This window comes from Peromyscus californicus, unplaced genomic scaffold (assembly GCF_007827085.1).
Source record: "Peromyscus californicus insignis strain IS unplaced genomic scaffold, ASM782708v3 Scaffold_14__1_contigs__length_90479793_seg_2, whole genome shotgun sequence".
Taxonomy (NCBI): domain Eukaryota; kingdom Metazoa; phylum Chordata; class Mammalia; order Rodentia; family Cricetidae; genus Peromyscus; species Peromyscus californicus.
In genome coordinates, this window is record NW_026294436.1 from 53,027,188 (window position 1) to 53,047,050 (window position 19,863).

The window sequence follows — 19,863 nt, forward strand, 5'->3', positions numbered from 1 at the left end:
CCAATGTAAAAAAACATGTTAACATCCCCACCCCCAAAAAAACCCACATAGAAGGAGTTATCAGAGCTTAGGAGATTTCTCCTGCCATCTCCAGGGACCTGCATGGGGGTGGTGTGGTGGGAGAAGTGAGGCTGGGGTCAGAGTGGAGAACCAAAAGCCTGCCCAGGAGAAATGAGTTCACTTAATGCCAGTCAAAATGGGAAGGAAGTGGCAGTAGCCTGTCAGCTCCAAACTCAAAGACAAAACAACGCCTAACTGAACTGCATGTAAAATCTCTCTCTCTCTCTCTCTCTCTCTCTCTCTCTCTCTCTCTCTCTCTCTCTCTCTCTCTCTCTCAATACAGAGGTGAAAAACTGATATGGTTTACCTTCAATAAAATAGTCCTACCAAGAGTCACAATTGAATCCAATCCAAATGCACACGTTGTTTCCCCGATTCTTGCTCACAATAGCACAGCATCATTCCAATGACAAGAAGGGGGAGAATCATCGTTAGGGCTCAAGAGAAGGCCTTTAGGTTTTCATGCTTAAAAATACAGTCTTTCTGCATGTGTGGACAAATTTGTGTTGCCTGGGAAGCACCCTGGACTTGACTCCAAGCTGGGCTCTCAGCCTTCATCTCTTCACCAGTAAAATGTGGCCAGTGACACTTGTCGGTCTGTGAAAAACAAAAGCAACAAATAAATATGAGGTCTGTGGACTCTGTCACGCTGGACACACTGGAGAGCTCCGGTATTTAGTCTCACGGGGCACATGTGAGCCAATCACTTGGGAAGCATCCAAGCTGTATGAACGGCTCTTTTCTTCCGTACTCTGCGAAAGGTTTTGCTTTCTGCTCTTCATTTTTCACTAAGGAGTGGCTGTCCCAGAGAAGGACAGATATACTAGGTCAGGGTGAAAATGACCTCTGTTCCCTGCCAGCAGCTACAGTCACTAAAGCCACTGCCTGATGGGTGTTCCCCCCTACCTGTCCCTCCAGGGCAGGACCCTGAAAGATTGTGGGGTGACACAGGCCTAGTGGGTGATGCAGCAACTGGTCTCTAGGTGCCACCCAAGTGCTTAGGAAGAGAAGGGTGGCTCCTGCCCCTTATTTGTGGTGGAAAGGACCTATCTAGATAGTTATACAGATTGCCACTTTATCTAAACCTTTTAACACCCCTTCCTAACACACTCATTCATTCCTTTCATTCAATCAGGAAGTGTTGGTAAGGACAGGGAATGTGGTGTGTTCTGAGATGGGTTAAAAAAAATAAACAAACAAAACAAAGAAGTGAGTCAAAAGAGGCAAAGTGCCTGCCTGATTACAAATGGCAGCTTATGCAGGAAATAGCTGTTGGTCAAAGCCTAATCAATTGAGCTTGCACAGTATGAAGAGAGCAGAAAAGACTTGCCTCCTGCATAGTTAAGTCCTGGAGGTAGAAAGAATCCCAGGGGTTCTCTGGGCAAGTCCAAAAAAAGTAGCTTGTATTATGTGCAAAATGTCCTTGGAATCAAAGGAAAGGGGTCACTGTCAATCAGCACATGTTTATTAAGTCTGGACATGGACATTTGTTGCCCTGTGTAGCCCACTTCTGATAACATCACTCTGATGTCCTTTGGGGACTTGACCTTCCTCACTTGTGTGTAGTCTTGAAGGCTCGTAAATCAAGGTGACCTGGTGTACAGTCTCAAAGGGAAGGTGTCACATAACCAGTGCTCAGCCCGCCACTCTCTCCAGACCTCCATGGAGCAGTGTGCTAAGTTGGACACTCAGTGGGAGCTGGTTCCTTTCTGAAGATGACCAGGGCAGGATGGTCACATAGTCCCTGCTACCCAGACACCCAAAGCTGCCCTGCCTCCACTTGCTTCTAAGACTGGCCAGCAGACAGAGACCCTGGGAGAAATCTGCCTGCTAACCCCACAGACCTTTTCTTGCTCAAGTTAATTAAAGTTGTTCATTTATTTTTCTTCTGCTTAAAAATTCCTGACACAAACCACATACCTACATTATGTGCGCCTGTATGTGTGTGCATGTGGGGTGTGTGTGTGTGTGTGTGTGTGTGTGTGTGTGTGTGTGTGTGTGTGGTGTTATTACAGCTCTGAACTAGGTTAGACAAACATTTCTTCCTTTTATAGAAAAGAAACTCAAAGCCCTGAAGCTAGTTGCCTTGACCACGGTTCCAAAGCTAGTTGTGGTCAGAACTGAGTTCCTGGTTTGTTTCTTCTGGCTTTGGGTAGTATATTTATGCCCCCAACCCTGACGTCCAAGGGGAGTGGGCACAGAAGGGTTCTTAGGACCACAGCTGGGCCTACATGCAAAGTCAGGATACATTTCCCACATCCAGGGTGCTTACCTTCTACCTGAAACACATGCACATACAGATAGTGAGAGTTAGTGGGAGCTTAGGATACAGGATGGCTATTGGCACAAAAGAAGAGGCGAGGGGCCATTTCCAAATAGGTGGAGCCTGGACTCAAATTTGGATAGACTATGAATACAGAGAGGGGAAGGGGGAGCCTAAAGCAAGTGTCCTTGTAAGGGTAAGACAATATAAAGGTCTGTACTTCCCACGCATGCGCACACATGGAGGCACTATGCTTGGAGTGGTAGGTGAATTATGGGGAAACCGAGGCACTGAGTCAGGTTGGGTAGAAATGCTGGAGTAACAGACACACTGCTAGCCATTCCCTAATGCAGACTAAAGATACCTTCCTGGAGGTGTGCCAAAGAGCACTAGTCATCCCACATAATCCATTATCCTCTGAAGTAGCACTCTACATGTCTAGCTGTCCCAAGGTGACTTGGTCCAAAGCTCACATTTCTTGGGCTCCATCTCCAACTAATGAGATGAAATGATGTGTCGCCTGACATCTCGAAACCACCGTCCTTAAAAGATGACTGGCATGTGCCTGCCTCCTCATCACTGTCACTTTCTTCTTCTCAGGTGGGATGCAGGTAGCCAGAGCTGGAGTGGCCAAGGAGACTATGCAGTTAGCTTTGAGTGGAGGCTGTGTATGATGAGGGACATGATGGAAGGGACCTGGGTCCCAAGGAAATCTAGAAGCCACATGGTCACTGCAGCCCTGATTTATAAGCAATTCTAATTTTGTGTGTGTGTGTGTGTGTGTGTGTGTGTGTGTGTGTGTGTGTGTGTGTGTGTACATGCATGGGTACACAAGCATGTGTGTGTAGAGATCAAATGACAATAACAGGTGGTTTTCAGTTGCTCTCCACCTCATTTTAAAAAGATTTTTATGTATATGTGTAAGTGCCTCCATGTAAAAATGTGTGCCCTGTGCCCCATGTGCCCCTGTAGACCAGAAAAGAGTGTCAGGGCCCTTGGAAATGGAGGTAATGACAGTTGTAAGCCACCTGGTATGGGTGCTAGGAACCAAACCCAGGACCTTAAGAAAAGCATCAGGTGCCCTTCACAGAGTCGTCCTCGTCTGTACAGTCTCTCCAACCTAGGTTTTGAGACAGAGCCTATCACTGAAACTGGGACTCAGTTCTCCAGCTAAGCTAACTGACCAGTCAAGGAGCTTCAGGATTCTGTCTATCTCTGCCTATCTAGTACTTGGATTACTGGTGAACATGCTTGGCTTTTTATGTGGGTGTTGGGGATCCAGGAGCTCAGCATATGTGGCAAGTACTTGTCATCAGAGCCACCTCCCCAGCCTATTTTGTTCCCTTTCTGCTGCTGATACAAAGAATGAGTGTTCCAAATACTGTGTTCCTAGAGAATGGGAGACACGTGTGCCACACAGCAGCTAAAAGGGTGTGCATGTGATAATCTTCTCCTAGTATGTACAGATGACCATAGCAGTACAGAGTTTATAGATGACCCTTGTCCCTTAATGAACAGGAGGATCTGGTGGTTTGTTTCCTTGCCTACCCCATCTCAACAAACTTTCCTGAGCATCCGTACATATCTCTTGGTACCAGCACCAACACCAAGCTTCATCCAGCCTCCTGGAAGAAAACAAAGAAGCAGTTCTATACAGTTTTTCTGCAGGGCCCAGCAGGTTCTAGCTACCAGTGGAACTTCACAAACTAAGTTTGTGCGTGCATGCGCATGCGCGCACGCACACACATACACACACACACACACACACACACACACACACACACACACACACTCAGGTTTGGACAGAGCCCTCATTCTCATGACTTCCCTGTTATTTACCCTTAACCCCAGTTCTGAGTTATAATTTGGACAGAGCCTCAGAATGGTTGGGGACCTGGTAGGAGCAGAGGTAACAGAATAACAATGTTCTTTTTAAAGTTCTGTTATGTGAAGAATGCTTTTTCCAACCATTTACTATAATTTGAGGAGAAGAAGGAGGGAAGGATGGGGAGAGAGACAGGGATTTAGGGAGACTAAGAGCATCTGGTTTGTTCCAGTCTGCCTTAGACAAGCCCTAGCTGAGGGCCTGTATAATAGTTAAAGGGAACTAAGGTATTTTGGAGAGCAGGGAGAGTTGAATTCCTCACAAATTATTCTCTATGCTCAAACTGGCTATTTATCAACTTTATTTTTTTTAGTGTATGTGTGTGTGTGTGTGTGTGTGTATTGCATGTATGTTATTGAGTGTGCATACATGCCATGGTGCATGTGCAGCCATCAGAGGATGATTTTGTAGAGTGAGTTATTCCTTCCATTTCTCTCCTTCCACTTTTACATGGATTCTAGGGATTGAACTCAGGTCATCGGGTTTCCATGTTATGCACTTTACCTGCCATCTTGTCAGCCACCAATTTATTGAGAGAGAGAGAGAAAGAACATAAAGATGGGTGGGTAGGGAGGTGGGGGTGATCTGGGAGGAACTGGGGAAAGGGAACGCATGATCAAAATATATTACAGGAGAAAAAATTTTTCAATTAAAAAGAAAGGAAAACAACTGTCTGGGAACAAAGACTGGAGAAAAAAGCCAATGTGGAGAGTAACTAAGAAAGACATATAACTTTGACCTCCAGCCTCCACAGGTACCACACGCACATGCTTGTACCTGCACGGCTATGTTGTGGACATATGCATACATATTTAAAAAACACTCGAAGGCTAGGAGGGGGTGCTGCTAAATATTCATGAAATCAAATATGTAAGATTATCTATCTAGATAAGCCAAATAAATATAAAACAAAGTAGAGCTCCCAGTTTAATAGAGACCCAATGAGAACAAAGCCTGGTGGGTCATGACTCTCGTCCATCAGCCAACTGTCACATGAGCCCCGACTGTCAGATATGAAACAGTGTTGCGGACCAGATTTCTACGTTTTATTCATGCAGTGACCAACGAATAAACTGACAAAGGCAAAAATGACCCCAGCCCTTCCCCCTCCTGTTTCACCAACCTAGAAAAACCAAGAAGCAGGAGCACAAGCCTTGAATTAGGACATCCTGGAGCAGTCATCCTGCTACTTAACCACGGTATCCCACCCTGACCCTCTGAGCTTCCATAAGGCTGCTTCCCGCCATGTTGGTCTAAGAAACAGAAGCACAAAATGGATAGCCTTCTGAAATGTAGCGATGATCACAGCTCTGCATGCAACGCAGTGCCCTGTGAACTAGGGCAATGGGGGCGAGGAGAAATGAGTTCTACCGTCACGAGTCATTTGGTGGCTCGCAATAGCAAGGGGATGAAACAGGACAGGGTTAAAGGCATTTTTAAATGGGAAACAGGGCTGGAGAGATGGCTCAGTGGTTAAGAGCACTGGCTGCTCTTCTAGAGGTCTTGAGTTCAATTACCAGCACCCACATGGTGGCTCACAACTATCTCTAGTGGGATCTGATGCCCTCTTCTGGCATAAAGTTGTCCATGCAGATAGAGCCCTCATGCATAAAATAAATAAATCTTAAATGGGAAACAGTGGCACCTTAGGAACCACTAAACACCTCTTGGCATTTCCTGTTCTTTTCTTGCCTGGGAAGATCACCTTTGATAAGTACACACACACACATGGAAGTGGGGTGTTTGTACCAGGCATGTGGGGCGTCAGGCTTGTGCAGCCGTTAGTTGCTGATGAGATCTTCTCTGGAAGCTGGGTGGATTCTGAGAAGAGGGCTTTGTGGGGAAGGGCTTAGCAGGGAGAACGGGGTTTTGCTCTGGTTCAGAAGAATGAGGAGGGGAGAGGGAAGGGGGTGGATCGGTATTGACCTTCCTGTAAGTATGGAAACATTCCATCAACAACCTCCTTTTGTCCTCAGCTCTTGCCAGATGGCCAGCCCGAGATTTGCTGGCAACTGCTTTCAGATGGGGTGTTCCTTGTGATGCTATCAGAAGAGGGAAAGGCTGACTTGGAGTGACCTTGTTTCAATACCAGGCTTTGCAAAGACAGGCAGAGATGTGTGGCTTGTGGTCTGTGGAGGGGCTTTTAGCTAAATGAACAGACAGGGTCCGATAGAGAAGTGACTTGAACTAGGCTCTCTGTTAACCAGATAGTTAGATGGTAAACTGCTAGGTTATGGTCTAGATTTTTGTTGAGCAGGAAGAATAAGATGGCATCCCAGTGTCATTTATAATTTTCCAGTAATCATTCTGGAGATGCTGCTTGACCTGTAGAGTGCTTGCCTAGCATGCACAAAGCCCTGGGTTCACCCCCAAGCGCTGCCTAAGCCAGGCATGGTTGTACATGCCTGTCATCTCTGCATCTGGGCGATGGAGGCAGGAGAATCAGAGGTTCCGGTTCAACCTTGGCTATACAGCAAATCTGAGGCCAACCTGGATCACACGAGACTCTGTCTCAGAAAACAAAACAAAACAACCCCCGCCTGACCAATATTCCTCAAAATTGAAAATACTGCCAGAATAAGAAAATCATTAAAGTCTGAGAAAGTGTTAGACTGAGAGTAGCCTGAGCCCAAGGATATAAGACAACTTCATGTGTGGCAGCTTTCTAGAGGATCATCCTAGAAAGGTGAAAACCATGTAATCCTGAATAACCTGTGAAATTTCTTTAGGAATATATCAATTTTCTCTGACAGATGCTCCATAGTAATGTGTCAATAATGTGGGAAATAGGATGCAGGTTACACAGGACTCCCTTGCTTACCTTTTGGCTTTCTCTAAATCTAAAACTGTTGAGACCAGAGGATGACATAAAGCATCATCCTCTGGAATGACTTCTCTCTTCTTTGAGACAGGGTCTCTCATTGGCAGGAGCTCACCCATTAGGCATGTGGACCACAAATCCCAGGGATCCTGCTGTACCCACCTCACTAGGACTGGGATGCCACAACATACCTGAGGTTTTTGTGTAGTCTCTAGAGATTGAACTCAGGTTCTGATGCCAACAGAGCAAACATTTTACCAAATGAGCTATCTCTCCAGGCCCTGTATTTGATTTGATAACATCACATTCATTGGTCTTTTGAAAAATCTTGTGCTTGAATTGGGCAGATCATACCAAAGCTGCCATGTCTCATTACACTTTATTTCAAAGAATCATACATGTTAATATCACTGCTCATTCCATCAGAAAGGTCTGAATAGAAGACAACTGTCAAGTCCACAAGTTTTCCAAAATTATAACTTTCTCTTGAAGACCCAAATGTTATTGCTGGTAACAAAAAGTGACATCCCCACCCCTCAAAGAATCGGATTCATCTTACTCAAGCTTGAGAAAATATTTGCCAGATATGGAAGTCTGTATAAGCACAGTTTGTTGGTCTCTTTTTTCAAGTAATAAAAGTGGAATAGGTGCCTCGAAGGAATGGTTAAGTGGGTGGAGAACCCATCATTCCAAGTGTGGAGATCTGAACTCAGATCCCTAGGACACGCATAAAGCGGTTGAAACAGTTGCAATCTGTAGTCCCAGCGGTTGATGGGGAAATGGCCCCGATAGTCTGGAGTATGCAGCAGAGAGTAAGAGACCTGATCTCAAACAGGGTGGAAGGCAAGGACCAGCACCCAAGGTTGTCCTCCAACTTCCAGCTGTGCTCCGTGGCATGTGCTGACTCTCTCTCTCTCCCTCTCTCCCTCTCTTCCTCCCTACACACACACACACACACACACACACACACACACACACACACACACACACACACAGATTTTCTAAAAGGTGTTCCACAAAAAAGAAAAATAGTGAGTTCAACTCCCAAGATTTCCATTTACTAAAGCGTTTGAAGATATCCATCATTCTTCGGTTACTGCCTGGATGTCACGTGAATGCATCTGAGGGACTCACAGATTAGCACAAGGCCCAAAGTGGGTCCCCGCATCATGAATCTCTAGTCAAATGCTTGGTCCATTTTTTCTCTGTTTCTTCACTATGCAGGCCATGTGAACATCTGCATCATGGTCTTTTCCATCATGCCTTTCCCAGTTGTGATGAATTGCGTCCTTCCTTACATGGCGAGATGAATTAAACTCTTCTTCCCTAGAACTGAGAAAAGTGAGCAATATAGATGCTGTGCTTCTAGGCACTGGTGAGGTCATGGTACACCAGCAGGAGACTCTACCAGCCTTCCAGGACCCTTCTCTGAAGCTCTACCCCGTGTCCATAGTAACAGTGCTGTTTCTTCCACTGTGTATCTCAAGGTTGGTTTGAATGAGAATGGCCATCGGCTCATATGTTTGAATACTTACTTGGTCCTCATTGGTGGAACTATTTGGGAAGGATTAGAAAGTGTGGCCTTGTTGGAGGAGATGTGTCACAGGGATGGGCTTTGAGGTTTCAAAGTCTCCCACCATCCCCCAGCGCATGTGCTCTCTGTCTGTCTCTCTGTCTCTGCCTCCTCCTTGCAGATGAGCTCTCAGGCCTTCCTGTCACCGTGATTCTGCTCCACCATCATGGACTCCGGCCCTCTGACACTAAGCCCAACTAAATGCTTTTTTATAAGCTGCATTGGTCATGGCGTTCGGTCACAGCAATGGAAATGTTAATTAAGACATGTGCCTTGAAGCCAGAAATACCTTTTGTGAGAAAACTTGGTAATATCACTACCAGCTTTCTATGGCTAGGCCTGGACTGGTGAGATGGCTCAGCAGGTGCAAGCTCTTGCCACACAAGCCTGGCTACCCAAGTTTTGTGAGGGAGAAAACTGACTCCCTAACCATTGTCCTCTGACCTCCTCATAGGCACCTACTGTGGCTCTGGCTCTGTCTCTCTCTCTCTCATAATAAAATTCAATACAATTATTTAGACCTTGCATTTTCCGTTTCCTTCCTTCTCTTTGCAGTGCGAGTGAGTTACAGAGCCAGGTCTCTATCGTCTGCAGCTTGTTTGTCCTTCTTCCTCCCACACCTGACCTCTGATTAGACTGGTTCATGCTCGCATTCTTCTGTCCTTGCACGATCAACAGGTTCTTCTGGCCCTAGACTAGGACCTCTTCCTGCAAGTCCTGACCCTTCCCTGCTTCCAATCGGCTGTCTTTATGGGACCCTTTCAGAGCTCCCTCTGGAGTACATCATAGGCTGCAGGAGGGTGGAGTTACATCTTTCCTGCTCCTCTTTGCATGCTCAACTCCCAGCTAGTCCTAAGCACTGCCTGTATCTGTCAGTATTAGATTCTGGCTCTGCTTAAGAGCTTGAAGGCCTGACATTCTGAGGTCCAAGGTAAGAAAGCCAGCCATCACTGGAGCCCGTTGTTTTCAATGGACTGAAGAGCCAAAAGCTTGGGAGAGACCCTGCCTGTGTGACCCTGTGAATTTCTGGAATTTCTCTGTCTCTCTGCCTCTGTCCGTCTCTGTCTCTGTCTCTCTCTGTGTACCAGCAGAATGGAGACAACATGAGTACCTACACCTAGACTGTAAGAATGGAAAGACACCATCTCAGAAAGCACCATGCAGGGCATCTACCCAAGAAGACACAGGTCTTCCCAGGAAGGACTGCCACTGTTATCTCCATCTCTTTCTCTCTTTGTCCTTTCATGGTGGCCAGTGGTGACCCTGTTCTTCCAGTGTCCCCACTTCCTGTGCTATTGGAGATCTTCCTTACAACCGTTGTCACCAGTGTTGACACTGAGTCCTGTCCATCCTGGGAGCTTCTTAGTGGTGTCCTAATCCTCACCCCTTGAGTAGAAGCTGATGTCGAGGGGGTGGTGACAGTGGACAGATGGGACAGGGCTGCAGCAGTAGCCGTTTCCGTGTGAGACCTGGTGTTAGGCTGATCCCTTGGGAACATGGAGGGTCTCCTGTGTGAGGACCACCGGGAAGGCTGCCTTGGTTCTTCTGCCTGATGGATGGAAACATTTGCACTATGAGGTGGTTCTTCTGTCCCGGCATCCTAAACCCGACTTACCTGGGACTGCAGCTGGGCTCCGGATACATGACATTCCTAAACCTCCAGCCATTTAGCCTGAGGACGGTGATGAAGGGGGAATGGGAGTCAGTGAGTGACACAGGCGAGGCCTTTCTCCAGAGGTGAAGAATGAATTTGAATTCCAGGTGACCCCCTAACCCCCAGAGCCCTCTCAATTTCTGACCCTAGCTAGTCCTGACCCGGCTGTGCCCCCAGAGGTGAGCAGGCAATCTTCACCCCTTCAGAGTCTTCATTCACACCCATTCAGCAGCTGGAGACCCAAACTGATCTCATAAGGCAGGTGAAGCTTATTGTCAACACTCTTTCTGGATCCTTATCTCTGAATGCAGAAGGAAGACTTTGCCGTTCAAGGGGGTTTGGGCTGTCGCTGCAGAAGGAGGGGGTTGCAGGCCCAGGGCCCTCTAGAGACCAGTGATCCTGAACCCTGTTTACAGGGAGGTCTCAGACCTCAGGTTCCAACATTAGAGCAATGATGAGCATTTACATAAAGCCTCAGAGGTACCCAGCCCCAGCATGGGTGCTCTTGATCTCTATGGTGACACCACAGGGTCTGCTCCCTGTTTAAACCAGAAGAAAGACTCTTGGCACAGTTACTTACTAGAAGTTTTAAAGCTCCAAGCCTTGGTCCATTCTCAGAACTACCTGTGCCATTATAACGTGGGGTTGGGAGGGTCCCAAACATGCAAAGCCTAACCCTCCTGTTCGTACTCCTTCCCACTCCCTTTCCTAACTCATTCCTTCCATCCTCTTCCCTCACTTCATTCCTCTAGTCTTGCCCATCTTTGTTTAAATAAAAAGACCTCAAGTTTAACTGGTTTGATTTATTTGTTATTTCAAATGATAGAAAAATAATTCACGTTCAGGAGAGACCCTACATTGAATTTTGAACTTTTCTCTGGTATCTCTACTTTATCTCATCTGGCGATGCCGCATGGGGATGTAAAGCATCTCTCTCTCTCAGTTGCAGGATCACAACAGCCCACCCTACAGTCTACACTGCTGCTCAGCTATGAGGTTCAGTAGGTTAGGTAGAGTCGATGAGTTGTTGACTTACAATGGGATGGATTTCTCAGGACAGGACCTCAACCTAAACTGAAGATCCTCTGTAGATACCAAGAGCCAGTACTGTGGATGCAGAGGACATAAGAGAGGAAAAGAGATTTCCTATCATGGCGTTGGCCACACAGAAGCCTCCAGTGTTGGAGAGCACTATTAGAGAGTTTCTTTGGGGAACCTTAATACCTTAGGAATCTACAAATCGGTTCACAACATCTTCTCTAATAGATTTTCCACAAAACTCATTCCCAGTCAGATACAGCTGCACTTGATTCATTTCTGTGGTTGAAAAGCATGACACTGTGAAACTCGTGCATGTTATCTTTGTCCATTCTGCTGATAGACATTTGATTTGTTTCTAATTTGGAGCTATTTAGAAACAACACTGCCATGAATATCCATATCTGTTTCCTTGTGCACGTGTGCTTGAGTGATTCGCAAACTGTGCGTGGGGAATCACTTCCTGATGAACGTCTTGAAATGATCATTATGAACGTTTTCCTTACACACTGGAATCTTTAACTCATGTGAGAATTGTTTACATTGCTTCTTAGTTGGCTTTTTGATTGAGTCTGCCCTTTGGAGAGCTGAAGCCCTCGTGTGTCTGTGTTCTCATAGTCACTCAGCTTGCAGTGTTCTCTCCACCCCAGCTCTTCGTGCAGGGCATTGCTGATGGCAGATGCTTCTGTGTTAGTGTAATAATTTCACATTGAAAGTTCTTTCTGTTCCGTCCTTGAATGCTAGGGGGCTGAGTCAGAGGGTTTCTTTGGTGTGGTCTTGCATTTGCTTCTATAAGTCACTGGCAGTTTTGAGTTCTGGGATTGAGGATGTGACGACTCCTGGTGGGAAGAGAATCTGCTGAGTTTTGATGCTTCGTGGAGATAATTTTCAGCACCTCCATTCAAATCTAGGGTTTGATGCAAGTGATTTTATTTTGTGCTGAGCCTGTGTTGATCTGGGTCCCAACTCTGTGCACAAGTTCTCTATTGACTACAAAACGCACAGCTTTGTCAGTTCCAAAAAATGCTGAGATAACCAATGGTGAAGTTCGCAAATCTGGCTTGACCTCCACTTACCATTCTGGGCAGACTCAGTCACTTAGATATTAATCTGAGTAACTGTTCTTCGCATTTTTATCAGTTTATAGTTGTAAACTAAGAGATTAAATTTTATCTAGCAACTTTATTTAATGGGGGAAGTTCTACTATGTAACCTACCATGTTGTTGGAAATGGGAGTAGTTTTTAAAGTGTCAATTATTAGCTGAGTGTGTGGCACACACCTGTAGTCAAAGCACTTGGAAAGCTGAGACGAGAATATCCCAAGTTCAAGGAGAAACTGGGCTACAGGAGACTTTGTCTTAATCCTCTCCAACCAACCAACCAACCAAACAAACAAACAAACAAACAAACACCCCAAAAGAAAATCCTTGGTCCTAAGTGGCTAAAGTAGAGTTGAAGAATGCGTCGGACAGTAACTTTTAAAGGGTTGTTGTTTCTCCAAGAAGAAACACAGTATTTTCTCAAAGTAAGTTGGTTGGGGTTAATGTCATTTAGGCATAAGATGACAAATAGTGAATCTTTTCCCTCAGTTCCATGTGCCATGTGCCATTAAGTAATCACTTTAGACTGGTTCAGGCAGGAAACTGAGATAAAGCTTACATAGCAATCAATTCATACCTGCATTCCATCCAATACAAAGCGTTGTTTACAAGGTCAAAAGGACGACTAGGAACATTAGTAAATGAACTTACCAGTTAGCACTTTTTTTGACCAAATTTAGAGTCTTGACAATTCTGTCAATAGGAAACCAATCTACATCAAAGTTATTCCTACGAGCTGGGCAGAAGAAAGACTACTGTACGTAGGCAGCGGTTATGCGGAGAATGATGTGCATTTTCTTTTCTTTTTTTTTTTTTTTTTTTGGTTTTTCGAGACAGGGTTTCTCTGTGTAGCTTTGCGCCTTTCCTGGATCTCGCTGTGTAGACCAGGCTGGCCTCGAACTCACAGAGATCCGCCTGCCTCTGCCTCCCGAGTGCTGGGATTAAAGGCGTGCGCCACCACCGCCCGGCTGATGTGGATTTTCTTGATCAGTTTCAGTCATTTGTTAGGTGTCGTGTCTAGCTATTTCTGCTCGTTGGTCCTTTACCACACTCCAGGCTCAGCCTTTTGCTTTCTACCTGAACATGTTGGAACATCAGTGAGGCAATGTGTGCGTAGGTTACACAGGCAGACATTGGAGTCAACCCACCTGGATCTTACTCTTAATTCTCTATAACGGTACTGGGCTGTGCAGCTTTCAAAAATTTGCTTTATGCCTTGGATTATTTTATATATGTAAAATAGGTAAAAAAAACAATAGAACTAGATAAATCTCATCATTGTGGATATTAAAACTGATAATGCATATAACATATCAGAATAAGTCAGGGAACATGAAAACACACTTCAAGGAAATTAGATATTAAGGGTTATTTTTTATAACTTTTTAGTATTTTGAATTAAAATATAATTACAACATTCCTCCCCCTTCCCTTTCCTCTCTCTAACACCTGCTGTGTACCCTGCTCCCTCCTTTCCCTCTCAAAACCATGGTCTCATTTTCTTTCATTGTTATCGTTACATATTTATATAAATGTCAAAATACATAAAGACAACCTGCTTGTTATGTTTAGCATTGCTTGTGTGTATACAATTTCAGGGCTGACAACTTGGTATTAGAGAACCAGAGAGGGGGAAAATCAGATGCCAACTTTTAAACGTGCACACTTTTGAAGCCATGAGGAGAATGGGTTACCCACAGCAACCCAAGATAAACCGGAAATGTCAGCCCAGATGAGAGATTTCTTGTCATCGTCACTAACAGGATAACTGCTCTGCCTTTTCCAATCATTGATGCTTCAGCTTTATACACGTCATTTTCCACACACCCAAACAAACTTCGGATGCTGCTAAAACACAGGTAAATCCAGCCTAATCTAGTGCATAAGGCTTTGAAAACTGACTTCTTCAAGTGATGGTAAGTGTGTTCTGTGTTATCCAAATATCTTCTAGCACGTCTGGCCTGGGAGAACTGGAAGCTCAGAGGCTTGGGAGCCACCTGCACACTGAACTCCTTATTTGGGAGGTTTTGGAAGATTCTCTTATTTTTGGTTATCTCTATTTCTGATGGGGAGGTTCCCCATTAAGGTCTTCGTTTTTCTTTATATCCATAAGATTATTGTGTCCATTTAGGAAGTGTCTCACTGTGGGTTATCCCCAAAGTAGAAATCATTCTCAGATTTGACCCGGAAGTAAGGTAACAGGGAGCAAGAGTGAGGCAGAGGCAGAAAAAAGTGTGCAATGAGTGAGCTGGCCATCAATAAGTGGATGATTATTCCTCCTCTTTTTTTCCTTCTTTGTGTGTATGTGCATGTGCACACCCACACATAAGTGTGTGTATGCACGTGTGTATGCATGCATACATGTGTGTGCTCAGATGCATGTGTCTGCACATGAATGTGGAGACAAGAGGGAGATGCTGTATTTTTTCTTCTTCTGTTGCTCCTCACCTCATTTCCTTGTGACGGAGTGTCTCATTGAACACGAAGCTTGCCATTTAAATTAGGGGTTATAAACTTATGTGGCCATGCCCAGCCTTTACATGGGTGCTGGAGATTTGAACTTAAGTTCGCATGCTTGGCAGCAAGTGCTCTTTCTACTGAACCATCACCTCAGTCCTCTTCTTGAAAAGGTTTCACTTTGTAGCCCAGGCTGACCTCAAACTCCTAATTCTTCTGCTTCAGTCTCCCAGGTGCTAGGATTATTGTAACACACAATTTCTAGATCCCATTGGAAAGTCCCAGACACCCTATGAGATGCATGTCAAGATCATTGGTGGAAGAGGCAAAGGGGAAGGCATTTACCAACAAACTCTGTGAGTCATTAGCCAGAGGCTGGCCCTGTGGGACATCAAACCCTTTGCTCTCTGGGTTGTGTAGGTAGTACGTGTCCATAAAGAAGGCAATGGTGGTAGATTAAGGGTGATAATCTGGGACAAATAACAGTCACTCATTCTTCTGGGAAGCTCAAAACAACAGATAGACCAAGAGGACTCAAAGAAACATAAAAGGGCGTGTCCAACAGACAGTGTTGGGAAAGCATGTGAGTGAATACTTATATTGTTCCAGGGATAAAAGGCTGAAATATGTGTTTTTCATCTTCAGCTGTTTAGACACTGCAGAGTAGGGCTGGCTCTGGGAAAGCAAATGCTGAGAGCTTGGTGGGTTTTTTTTCCCCCACTAATGGCCATAGAAACGATGCTACATCAAACTCCTTAAGACAGCTCTTGCCTCCATTGTCCATTCAATGCATCTGCTGCATGAAGAAGCTACTACACTCATTCCTGTACCAGCTGATATGAGCTTGGTTTCCAGCTGAGTTCATATTAACACTCTGCTCCTTTGATGGAACCCCAGTCCCCACCTCCCCATTCCAGTATACTGTGCTCTGGGCCTCTGGGTCTCACTTGATGGACAGTTGTGAGCAGCCTAGCCTCTTACCCCATCTGGTATGTTGCTGGGATTCATCCAAGCTCCTCCCACACAGAGCACATTCTGCTCTCTTGCCACAGTGCAGTGCCAGTATCTCCTGATGAAGAATGATGCTCCCAGCATGACCCTCTTGCTCAGGTGCTCACATGCATGACATTCCTCCCCAGCCCTGGGCCACTACACAAATGGGCTGTCCCCATTTGAAACTCCCCTCCATGTGTTCTCTTGTACCTCATGAGTAAGCTGCAGGCTTTCAGTTTCACGATGCTGCTCCACACTAGCCCATCATACAGCCATCCTTCCTTTCCTCAGATTTCTAGCAACATTTGTTCTTTGCTGTCTCCACTTATTCTGTGTCTAAGGTGTGTGTGTGTGTGTGTGTGTGTGTGTGTGTGAGAGAGAGAGAGAGAGAGAGAGAGAGAGAGAGAGAGAGAGAGAGAGAGAGAGAGATGTGCACTTTAGTGTGTGTGAGAGAGTGTGCATGTGCATGTGTGTATGCCAGAGGTTGGTGCTCTATGTCTTCCTGTATTGCTCTCTATGTAGTTTCTTCTCTCTCTCTCTCTCCTTTCTTTCCTTCTTTCTATCTTCTTTCTTGCATTCCTTTCTCCTCCTCCTCCTCTCTCTCTCGTTCCTTCCTTTCTTTATTTCTTCTTTTTTTTGAGACTGATTTTTCACTGAACTTGGAGCTCACCATTTGGCTAGGGATGTTGGCCTGTGAGCTGGCCTGTTTCTGTTCTCTTCTGCCCTAGGGTTAGAGACAGGCACCACCATGCCTGGCTTTTGTGAGTGCTGGGAATCTAAACTCAGTTCTTCATCCTTCCTCCAGGCATAGTACCCTCTAAGTACTACCTTATAGTACCAGGTCCTGTCTGAAGAATCCTTAATCCCAATGATGTGTCAACCAACATACTTTCCAGTCTAAAACACAAAAGCCTGATCTCTATTCAACATCTGCTAATTCCCAGGAGATAATTATTCCCACCATGTCAAAATTCAAGCTTCCAGCCAGACTTTCAAATTTCTGAACGTTTAACGGTGGACTCTCTTCCTGAGACACCACTGATTTATGCCTCTATATGGTCATTTTGCTATTATATTTTAAACTAGTGAGTCTAGTTTTTTACTCAGCAAACTACTGTGGGTGTTTGGTTACTGGCTTACTTCTTCTCTGTAGACAAGAGCATGGTGTGGGAGTCCAGCCTCAGGAACAGGATGCCATGGATCCTATCCCTGGCTAATCACTCACATGCCTGCTTTTGTGTTTTAATCTATAAAGAGAGTGTATTAATTTTCACTTGTCATTTGCTTGGTTAGAGTGTGACTTGCCTCCTACAAACTCCATGTTGAAATCAGATGCTCACTGTGGCAGTGGTGTGATATGAAGCCTTTAAGAAATGCTTTGACTCTCAAGAGGGATTAATGCTTTTCTTAGGGGACTCTTGTAGTCAGAAGTTTTTCTGTGTCTCAGCCAGTTCTGCAGCTGCTCAGACCCAAGTAAATACACAAAGGCTTATATTATTTTATAACTGCTTGGCCTTTAGCTCAGGCTTATTACTGACTAGCTCTTACACTTAAATTAACCCATAATTCTTATCTATGTTTAACCATGTGGCTTGGTACCTTTTCTCAATTCTGCCTTCACATCTTGCTTTGTCTGTGTCTGGCTGGCGACTCCTGACTCTGCCTTCCTTCCTCTTCCCAGAATTCTCCTCATCTGCTTATCCCACCTATACTTCCTGCCTGGCTACTGACCAATCAGCATTTTATTTATCAACCAATCAGAGCAACACATATTCACAGCATACAGAAAGACATCCCACAGCAGACTCTGTTACTCATCTTGAGACTAAGTTAGTCTAGGACAAGATGTTTTGTTTTATTTCTTCTGCATTCCTGCATCTGCATCTGTCCCTCCACTTTCCATCATACTGTGATGTAATATGACTGTCCGTCTTTGGACTTTCAAACTCTAGAACCAAGAGCTAAATAAATTTATTTCCTTTATAAATTTTCCAACTTTGGGTATTCTGTTATTGCAGCAGGCAGCACACTAAGACACCATGCAGCCATCACCCCAAAGTACAGCACCCGTTTATTGACTCACATTTTTGCAGGTCAGAAGTCTGAACACAGTATGAATAGATTCTCTTCTCAGGTCTCATCTGTGTGCCCTGCAGGAGGCTCGGTTATGGAATACTCCGCTCCCAACCTCACTCATAGTAGTGGTAGAGTCCAGCTTCTTGAGGCTGTAGAGCTAGTCTGTGCCTTCCTGCTGACTGCCCAAGAGTTGCTCTCAGCTCCTAGATGCTGCTTCACATCCTTACTGGGTGGAGCCCTGCTGTTGTCTAGGCCAGCAGTGCTAATTTCCCTCCCAGGAAGAGTCCAAATTCCAGCAGGGTGTCATCTTATTATGTCAGCTTCATCCAGGACAACTCCCACCTGTGTGTGTGCACATGTGCCTGTGTATGTGTGTATGTGTTTTATATGAATGTATGTGTGTGCTGTATGAATGTGTGTGTTTATATATGTTCATTTGTGTGTTTGTGTATCAAGCAGCCAGTTGTCAGCCTTGGGTGTCTTTCTCTATCACTCTGCACCTTATTTTTTGACACAAGGTCTCTCATTGAACCTGGAGTTTGACCCTTTGGCTAAACTGGCCCATCAATGTGTGATGTATGTGTGTATTATATTGCACATGTGTGTGCAGGTGCTGACAGAGGGCAGAGGAGAATACCAGATATCCTGCTCTATCACTCTTTTACTTGAGACGGGGTCTGTCACTGAACCTGGGCTTTGGCTAGACTGACTGGCCAGCAAGCCTTAGTGGTCGTCCTGTCCGTGACTCCCCCACACTGCTGTGGTTCCGACGAAAGTGTGAACATGCCTACCTTCTTATGTGGGTGCTGGTGTTTCAAACTCAGGTCTTCATGCTTATGCAGTTAGCACTTTTACCCACTAACACATTGCTGTAGCCCTCCTCACTTTCGTAAGATCAACCAATTAGAAACCTTGATTACATCCACAAAGTCGTCTTTGCCATATGACAGGAAATAATCACAGAAGTGACAATTTACCAGATTTAAAGATCCCACCAGCTTCCTACAAAAGAGAATTATGTGCAAGTGAGATTCATGTGTGTGTAGCTTAGAATTCTGCCCCCAACAACATGGCTAATAATAGCGTTTCTCTCCAAGGGCTGTGTAACATATATGAAATGCATTCACTATTGCTTTTGGTGCATAATAAATGCTCAGTAAATGTTAGCCCAAGTATTACAGAGAAGGGTTGTTGGGTTATTTATCTTAGCTCCAGAACCAGGTACCACTGGGAACTTGAGATATTTGTTAGAGGAATGAATAAATCTCTCATACAATTTATAACACATTCCTCGAATAGAATCAACTGTGAATGGTTATCTAGTCCAACGTCTGCATTTTAAGTGTAATGAAGTCAAGGTCCAGTTAGGGAGAAACAGCACAAGGTCATCGGCTAAAGGCAGTGCAGGGACTAGATGGCAGGTCCCATTCAGTCTGCTCTCTTTCCCGCACCCACTGCATTACACTCACTGACCTGTAATTGTTTTCTTTGTCGGGTTATTGTTCAAGACTCTTAATTGCTCAGGAAAGGGGGTGATTTCTTTATTGCATACCCTTACTGCACCTTGTATAAAACTGGGAAAACAAAGGGTGAGCAGACTAAATTATACTATAGTCTAACAGTGCAGGCATAATCTGACTATATAAGCAGCTAGAGTGCCAAAGACAAGTTCTATTTCCCTTCATTACCAGGAAGTTGTCTGACATGGATCATTCATAAGGAAGCAAGTGATTTTAGGGACAGACTGGCCTTTGGGTACACTTCAGTGTTAGAGCTTTGAAATCAGGTCCAAAGATAGTCCTAGAGACTACAGGTCATGCCTGGCTCACTTGGAGCCCAACGCTCTTCCACGATCCATCAGGCAGTGACTGTCGTATGAATTCCTCCCAGTGAATCCCCAGTTTATGAAATGTTGCCTGGTATAATGAGGGTTCTCAAGTAG